Here is a 10,398-nt window from a genome sequence, read left to right on the forward strand (position 1 = left end):
AGATTACTTTTAAAAAGCACGTGTGGACTGCGAAGTGTATATTATGAACTATATAGGTACCTACCTTATTATCATATTATACTCGCCGCGGTTAAAAAAAAATAAAAATGTTACTAATCAACAACGACAACCAAATAAATTATCATTATTATAACGATAATTATATATTGTTGGATAGTAATTATAGTTATAATATCATCCTACGAAATGTAGTTGCATTAATTTATGTTAAATATTTTATGAATAGGTTCATATTATATTAATGGCTGTACCTATCCTGTATAGGTATTATTATATTCTGTATACTTACAGCCATTCTCGGCGTATATCTTATTAAATAAATAAATAATTTTAAAGAGTATGAGATGAAATGCCATAATAAGCTGCAAGTTATTACTGAACTCATATACATACTTCGATCAGTATTTACATTATACAAAATGATTTCGTTTCGAGGAAATATTATTGTAAAAGTCTCGTAATATAGAGTCTTTCAGTTTAAAATTTAAACACAATTTCCTCTAACGTCAAGACTTATAATTACTCGTCGTACATATTAATACATCATATACGCATAATCTGTATAAATATTATGTACATATTATTGCATCATCATTTATACACGAAATTCCTACTCGTAGTGATATTATATCGACGAATTTACATGTTTGAAGTCTCTATACCTGCAGGACGAAGTATATTATTATTATCGCGTAGAGAGTCAATGTCAATATTATATGTTAATTTCGACAAGTATAATGAGTAAAGTTTGATGTTACCAGCCGGAGATGCAACAGTGCTATATAGGTTAGGTATTCGAAACTGTTCATCGCGTCGTATAGCTGCATTAGATATATAATATTCTATTATTGACTTATTGCATTAGCAGCATTGGTCGTATTTAGTAATATTCTCTGTTTATTTTGAACCCTATAGTAATGTATTTTATAAAAACTTCTCACATGTGTGGAATTATCACGGTGGTTTGGAATCGAGTGCAAGGATATAAGTCACAACGATTAAAATTACAACAGATTTTCACGACTAAATATTGTACCTGTCATAGTGCCGATGACCCGTTGCAATGATTTAACAAAAATTAACATAATATTTTATATATTTTCACATCGAATAATATGTTTGTAGATTTGTCATGTTTGCGTATCGCGTATGTAATTAATGTTTTAACGTTTGTTTTTTCTTTTTCAATAAACCTGATATATAATAAATCCATTCGTTTTTAATAACTGTGCAATTTTAAATATAAGTAAATTAATAATACGTCGTATTTCAATAATTTGTATCGTTATCGCCCATTGTAATGAAATAATTAACAAATTAAATTTTTTAAGTATAATATTATACCATTTGGGATAGGTATCTGTTTTGTAAAAGTTGGCGTTTGATAAAAATTTCAATTCTAAAATGTAAAATCAAAAAGACGATTTGTGTGCTTTGGCTTCTGATAGCGCGTGAAGTTCCATCGTTCCCTCGGGTACTCAAGAACTATCGCTGTCGTATATATTGTGTGCGATTGCCGTCCGAAATATTTTTTTTTCTTTCGCGTCGACAAAGTTTCACGACTGAAAAAGAAAAAGCAATCTATACAAATGTTTATAAGTTTATGAAAAAATTAAGTGCGTTTTTTTCGTGATTCGTTTTGTAAACGTATTTTATTATAATATAAGTAGAAAATTGGAAATACGAAGGTATAAAAATGTATTGCGCCAGAATATCTGTGCTGAGATCAAAAAATATGTCTGGATATAGATATAACTCAATATAAGTAATTTCATATAGATACCTACTTAGTAGTGTATTGTGAAGAGTTTAGTTAAGTTACAGTATCGAAGTTTAAAAAAAAATGTATTTTCCATCAAAGGTGTTCTCGATTTTAATGGTTTTGTTAACTGTTTTTGCAGCGCAGTTGTGTGCAGACGTCTGTTTTTGCCAACAACAGCATAACACATATTTATTATTTTTTACTTACCTATTTACATTGTTTTGTGGATTTTAAAGTACTTGTATTGTATATAATTCAAAATAATAATAATAATTTCAATAGTTTTTACTAGGTAAGTTTTATTTTCAATAATTTTGAATACTTTAATTTTAAATTTTCGTGCCTGTAAAAATAAAATATCATAGTTCTGTAAAGCTATGGTAGGATATTATTAAATACTCAGTGATTAGGAGAGGTACCTATGCTATATATTGATTGATATTTATTAGCATACTTATACTTACCCCTAATGTTTTTCAAATTAGGACACATAGGTATTTAAATAGGACATACTTTATCCAGAATATTTTATAAAATTATAAAATTTTACTTTAAAAAAAAATACTACAAAATACTGTTACCTATGTACTGATATGACTGATATAGTGTTTCATGATAAAGGTGTTATATATTTTTAGTATTTAGGTGAAATTTCTAGGTATTATTAACCATATTCTAGGTGATTGGTATTCGTGAAAAAAGTAAAGTGGTAGTAGATAGATCCACAAATCTGTATCAACAAGTGATATTTACACCAGAAAATTATAAGAATATTTGTCTCTAAAGACAGGTAGACAATTAATTAAAATTAATTAAAAAGTTTGTTTAAAATGTTAATTGTATTATGTTAATCCCGTTGACATCTCATCCTGCGGTGTGGGCTAATTTCTTACATATTTCTTGTTATAATTAAAATTTGGAACGGATTTTAAAAACTTTAGATAGCAAATAGATAAATTCTATATATGGTTAATATAGGCACAGAGAATGTATTATTCTAAATACCTAAATTACTACATAATTAAAATATTTAAAACTATTTCCTTACTTAAAATCATAAATACTTATAACCTTTTATTAATTTTCAAAAGGTGAAATAAAACCGAAATAAAATAACACTTTATTTTAAATGAAAGATAAGGTGTTTGGCAGACGTATCGAGTTCAAAGTTTTACTAACCGAAATTCATTTTACTGATTAAATAAACTTTTTCCTTTGCTGGTACCTAGTAATATAGTAGTTCGACCAACAAAGTTGGACGTTATCGTCGAATAAAAAAAAAATCCTTTGAAATGTATTTTTATTTTTTCTCTTGCAAACAAGACAATTATATAACTACCATCGAATCAGTAACAATCAACCATTGTGGATAAATGCATTTTATTTGCATATCATACAATTCATACAGTTAAACACAATTAATTATATAGGATAATTATTGATTAGCATATCGAAAATAGATAAAATAAACGTAAAAGTGATAGTGTATAACTATTATAATAATATTATTCCCGGAAAAGGTATTTAGTAAGCAGTAACGACAATTAATTCATATATTATTTGTCTACTTTTTATAGCATCATACTAGCTGTTCATCAATAATTATCTGGAAACCTTCTACATGATACATGAACGATAAAAATGTACTTAAAAATATATTTAAACAAAACCAAACATTTTTTTTTGAACAAATAGTTGGACATTAAGTTCAAATGGGATTATGATATAGTATAATATTATAGTCTATTTTATTGAATTAATTTGTGTGTGATTATCACTATTGGTTATTAAGAGACGAATACAATTATACGTTATTTTCACTGTTGAAAATATATGACACTTTTATGAATTCGAGGCCAAATGTAAACTTCACAAAAAATTTAAATAGTAAATTCCCCTATAATATTAAATTCCCATAAAACATCTTACTACCTACCGTATTACAATTTTTGTGAATTTCCCTAAAAACATTTTACAAAAAAAAAAATTAGAACCATTTAGCGTAACCTAGAGGACACCACGTGTAGGCGGTTTTAGTTATCATTCAAAAATGTCTGTATTTTTTATTGAATTTATATTTATTTATTTATTTATTTATGTTTAAAAAAATCATCGTCTTGCTAGTTTTATTATAATTATTATAATTGATTTCGTCTTATCATGTTAGGTTATTTTTGGTTGAATAATAATGTGAAATTTTTTTAGTATAATAAAATGTAAACACTTTTTGTTCTTTATAATTTTGTATTAGTTGGTTTAATAATTGTTGTGGTCTTTTTAACTTATTATTATTATTATGAATTATGACAACTATTCGGTTTATGTATTTTGGTACTTTGTTTATTTATATACATTTCTGTTTGAATATTTTTCAATGTATCAACAAATTTGGATGGCTATGGTTAAAATTTGAGTTAAAGTGAGCATAAAATGATTCACAAGCATTTTTGGAAGAAGCTTCTACTCAGACTTTAGGTGGAAAAATTGCTCGTTCATCAATGTATGTATTTTTAAAATTGGATTAGATATTAATATCATATTATATGACCTTAAATGACCTTAAATTGATATTTCATATAAAAAACTAATATTCGTTAAATTATATCCGTTTTAAATATTTAGTAAACATGTAAAGTTAGAGAGTATGTAGATTGTAGGTACATCACGATAAAAGTTCAATACTTACAGTTGTTTTATTCTGATTTAAGAAATTGTTTGTTAACTGATAAATGCTAACTCCTAATTTACCGATCTTAACTTAATTTAATTATTTTCATGACTTGACTCGCTTTGGGAATGAATCAAAATAATAATAATACATAAAAATATTTTTACGGGAACTTACAAAATATTAGGGGAGTTTACATGCGCCTTTTTACATTTTATCTTTATACTTACTATGATTTCCCGTTTGTGGGATTAACTATAAATTATCATGAGATAAACGGAAACACGTCTGCACATCAATTATCCCATACATGGCGATGTTAAAAATGTAATTTCATTTAATGTGCTAGAATTAAAATATTATTTTAGAAAAAGTGTTTATAACTATTTTTTATTATCAATACATTCCAACGTAAAATAAGTGTTTTATTTAATATTATTTACACAATTTAAGAGCTGAATATAATAGGTTTATAGCTTGATCAAGTGATCGAGATAACATTGTTCAATCATTTTATAAAATGTATGTTATCAGTATATGCAAACATATAGGTACCTAATATCTATGCAAATATTGAAATATAGTAATAACAAAATAGATTAAACATACAACAAAAACATAGTAAGTATTATAAGTTCTAAAAATTATAATTTTAGATTAAATTCATAAAAAATAATTTAAAACTCTTATATAAATCTATAAAAAAAAATGCATTTCAAATAGGTAATAATAAACGTTTAACCATGACAACTTAAAAAAAAGTTAATATGACGTAGACAAATCTAGTCGCAAAGATGAATTCAATTTTTTTAACAAAATTCTCTCTTAGGCCATCTGATATAGAATTGAACGATAAGCGTAATTATTGATAAATTTATTAAAAAAATATAATGACATGAAAATATAAAAGTGAAGAGGTCTCTCGATCGAGGTGCTTCGTCATATAAAAATTAAATATAAATTACTTATAATAATAATGATGATAAATTGATAATTATATAATATTTATAGCTAACGGTGATCCAGATCCAGATCTTTTTTTTAATGTTTAAATTTAAATTTAAAAAAAATAGAGGTTTCATATAATCTTCTAAATACTTAGTTAATAATTTCCATGAAATATCCTTTTCGGGGGCCAATCACATCCCTTAATTACGTTCATATGAGATAAGTTACGGTGCCACGGATATATAAACTGTATACATATATAATATATTTACAGTGAAAAAAAAGTAGATCGTAAAAACCGTTGTAACTTGTAATAAAATAATATTAAGCAGCCCATGTCGAACGATAATAATATGTTGTCATCTTGATTTACGCGTAAAACTCTCTAGTAAGTACCTATACTGAAGTCCTTGGTTTAATGAATAAAAACATAATTTCACTAACAAGCTAAGGGCGAGGCGATCACCGACGCGAAACCACTTTTGTTACTTTTCATTTTCAAATTTGGAACATTTTTACTGCGTCGCGATACGATTTTATCGCAATACGTTCACGGACAATAATTATCCGGATACCAGTGATGGATTTAAGGCTAAGGGGGGAGGCTATCGTCCTAAACAATACATTTTAGGTGGGTGCATAATTTTGTTAGGTCGTAAAAACAAGTTTGTATTCAACTATTATTATTGAAAAAGTTCGATTAAAGAAATCCCTAAAAGATATCGCGGTATATACTGGTACTAATGGTACTAACATATTATTATTTATTTGTATTCAGTGTAATAGTGATTGGTAAATTTGCATTATATATTTATATGTAATAGTACGATTATGGACATTGCAGGTGTGGTTTACCTGGATACAATTTTTTTTTTAATTCTATTTTTACAATTTTTTTAATATTTAATATAATATAGCCATATATAGGTATATATCAAGTTTATATTTTATGATTGAGTGTGTAGGTATAACTGCAATGTTTGCTCCTATGAAGAAAATGTTTGTGATGCCAATGTGTGTGTCACACATGGTAATAATAGTGTTATTTTATTGTAGGTATACCAACCCAGTCTATATCATCTATATCATGTATGCACCTACACGTGCTAACTTATTGCAGAGTAGATTCTAGAATTACAAAAAAAATCCATAACACCGTACCTGCCATAAATATATGTTATTTAACATTTAACGACATTAAACACTGCGTGTAAAACTATTTAAAGTATATTATACTCACTAATGGGCGTAGTAGATAGGTACTTATTGAATTTCTAAAAGCCGTGGTATCATTTATGAAATATTTAAAATAGCGCAGTGACGCATATTCCATGCAAGTGCCAATATTATTTCCTTTCGGCCACATTGTTTTAAATTTTCCACCGTGTACCTAATAAAAACATTTCAAGGCAGATAAATATATAAGATCGACATAGATGGTAGAAAATATACCGAGTTGCCTATTATATTAAACCATTTTTTGTATACAGCACACCTATTTATAAATTTCTTCATATTTATTTTAATAGGTAGGTAGTGCTATCACTGCAGGATGGCTTCTTCCCTCATGTGAGATGGTTTTATGCTTTTGTAAATTCTCACTGATCACATATTCTTATTGTGCCCCAAAGCACTTATTGTATATTTCTCTTAAATTAAAAAATATATTTATATTTTACTATAATAAGGAATTAAATTTAAATATATTTTGTCGTTACGTCAGCATACATATTATAACCGTAAAGTTACAAATTAGTAACTAAATATATATATATTGTAAAGCTCTGGGGGATCTATCTTTCTCATCATTACTTAATTACGCTCCTGCTTGTGCTTAATCGAACATCATCTAGACCATCGTTTCTCAACCTTTTTAGTGTTGCGACCCCCAAAATAGGTATAAAATATGGTGAACCACTTCGCGACCCCCCCCCCCCGTCCCGCCTATCCATCTATATTAGGTAGAAATTTGAACAGTAAAAATATCCTATCATTATCAATATAAATTTTAAATAAGCGTTTTATTATTTTTGACCTACCCGACCCTAAGTCAAGGTGTTCGAGACCTCTTTGGGGGTCGCGACCCCCGGGTTGAGATTCTAGACGGTATCCCGACAAAATATCGCCGGTAAAATATCGCAACTAAAAATATCGCGAAACAATTATATCGTAAAGAAAATAGTACCGCCGTACACTATTATCGCGTCTGTATATTGCATTAACTTGATCTTATCTAATCGTATTAAAAGTATAGTAGGGAATCCAAATACGTCGAATAAAAATAACAAGACATTTAGTTGGGCTGATTGAGTAAAGAAAGTAGTGGCAGATTATCATAATCGAGAGTTTGAAGATTATCTTCAAGGTATTTCATTGAATATATACTTCCATTTATTAATATACATAGGTATTTAATTTGTTTACTATATACTAACACTTATATCAATTTTATTAAATTATGCATATTTTTATGATTTTTATCAATTCGACCATATATTAATAAAACAATATTATATGCTTGAAATATATTATAATTAAATTACTGCTATATTTCATGCTGGCAATATGTATATACTGTAGATATATTTTATTCCATGCGATATAATGATTTCGCGATATTTTAGTTGCGATAATTTGGTCACGCGATATTTTGTTGGTGATTCTCATCTATACATTAACTCAACATTTAAGCACCTCCATTACTCGATTTACACAAAACTCAAATTTTTCATAATAATATATATCATTTCTTTCGTCTGAATGATAATATCATTGCAACATACAATTTTTTTATTATTATTTTTATGATCACATATAATTTGACAATGTTTTAAACATTTGCGTTTAAAGCAAATTTTGTGGAGAAAACTTCATGTTAACAATTCTAATCCAAACATATACATTACGGTACTTATCGCATATAGACTATGACGTGCATGTACTATGAATTTAGTACAATAGTAATAGTAGGTACTTATATATATTTCGTAATAGTTAACATAGATCGATAACAAAACGGGTATATTGTAAATTGGATATTTGTACGATTTTGTATATTCAAATGATGTTGTGATTAGTCATAATGTAGCTACTTGATTTTAATAATTATAATAATTATAATTTACCTAATTTATTTAACCACTTTTATTTATTGCAATTCAACTTTTAATTTATTATAAACCGATCTTTTCTATACCTAAACAAAAAACTATTTTTTTCAATCCTCGTCACATAATTTTCTTTAACAACAATGGAAAATAAAAATAATATTCCTTTGTTATATGTCGATGGCTTAGTGCACACTTGTTATAAGTCACAAAATTGAAATTGTGCAGCAGATCTATTTTAAATTTTAACTTTTTTGACACCCACTTAACTTAATTAATATTTAATCATTTCGTTTTTCTAAATTGAAATTAACTTAAAAATATATGTAGTTTCTTTTTAATATGTATAATATATAAGTTGAATTCATATAATATGTATTTATTTATTTTAATGATATTTTTTAAAAAAATGATATGGACTTATAACTATGTGACAAAATAAATTTGGATAGACATGGACTTATAACAATTACTTTTTGCAAACAAATTATATTATATTATTTTCTTTTACAAAACTTTAAAAATATACGAAAGGAAACAATATTGATTGATAAAATCTCTTCAACGAATAAAAATAGTATTTTTCTATACTCGAAAAGTTGAAACATAAACATTTATTTATAAAAATTAATAATTCTCAGTTTTTATAAAATAACATAAATTAATAAGATAAAATGTATCATTATAGGTAAGTATCTTACTTTAAAACAACATTAAATTAAAACTCTTATTATAACTCCACTTCTTTAAAGTTAATGTTTTTGCTCAAATATAAATACTAAATACTAAATACTCCTACACTGAAATATTTTTACTGCACTGATATAATAAGTCCAGACTTATAACATTTGGACAGTTAATAAATTCAAGAATACAAACCAAATGTATGTTAAGTCCGGACATACGAGAAGTGTGCAATAAAATAACTGTACAAGTTCAAAAATTAAGGACTTATCACTAAAAGTTTAGGACTTAATACATTAAGGCAAAAATAAACACGGCTAACTGCCATTTATGATAAGTGAAAATAGTAAATATCACGTAAAATAATGGTTATAGAGTACAAAGACCTTGTATAAAAAATAAATAGAATTTAATTTTCTATCAATTGGTATCAAAAAGTGAATTTTTAAAAAAATGGACTTATAACAAGTGTACACTAAGCCATCGATGTATTGTGTCTGAAGTAAAGTTTAAAAAAACAAATTTAATTAATTTTAGACATGATCATTATTTAAAAAAAAAAATATTTATATTTCTATTTAGCTCTTAGTATAAAACTATAATAGCTCGACAATTATATGACAAAAACAAATTATATAAACGCATATTTTAATGGTGAAATATAACATGTATAAAATTGTATGAGTTATATGAGTTTAATTCTCTATTATATAGAAATTGAACAAACGAAACTACCTACGACGAAATCAAATAAGTAAAACACCTATATTGTCGTGACCCAAATCTAGCAGGCGGTATAAAACTATAAAAATTAAAAATAAATATTTGCCTTTAGTATAATTTATTTCTTACTGTTATTATGATAGCTATTTAACCGTCCTCTTTAGAAAACTTGACAATAAACCCAATACGTGTACTGAAATTTATTGCTCACATTTACGCGTCGCGTTAACAAATAAATAATAATAATAATAATAAAACCTACCAATGGGTGGTATACACATCGACCTGCACATTTTCGTTTCATAAAAAATCTAAACGACTATATATTATACGTACATTGTTTTAAATATTTAGCCAAAATCGCCGAAGTAGATTCCATTGCCTTTCGGTATAATTTAAATATTATATTTTATTTGGAAACTTCAATTTACGATCCCGTGAGAGAGGACGTGTATTATATATGAATAGGTAGCGAGGCGTTTGCA

The 10,398-nt window shown here is 26.5% G+C and overlaps 1 long non-coding RNA gene across 2 annotated transcripts; it reads right to left on the reverse strand.

The window, feature by feature from the left end:
• Positions 1 to 1,063: 1,063 nt before the first annotated feature.
• Positions 1,064 to 10,398, reverse strand: LOC149056635 (uncharacterized). Of its 2 annotated transcripts, none has more exons than XR_016191238.1 (3): positions 10,250 to 10,398; positions 6,640 to 6,789; positions 1,064 to 1,583 (listed from the first exon to the last, which is right to left on the reverse strand). It is a non-coding gene; the product is annotated as an uncharacterized LOC149056635 (long non-coding RNA). The 2 variants fall into 2 exon arrangements; XR_016191239.1 differs by lacking the exon at positions 1,064 to 1,583 and adding an exon at positions 2,002 to 2,126.

Source organism: Diuraphis noxia, unplaced genomic scaffold (genome assembly GCF_037042655.1).
Source record: "Diuraphis noxia isolate RWA-SAM2 unplaced genomic scaffold, SU_Dnox_SAM2 contig0003, whole genome shotgun sequence".
In the NCBI taxonomy this organism is placed as follows: domain Eukaryota; kingdom Metazoa; phylum Arthropoda; class Insecta; order Hemiptera; family Aphididae; genus Diuraphis; species Diuraphis noxia.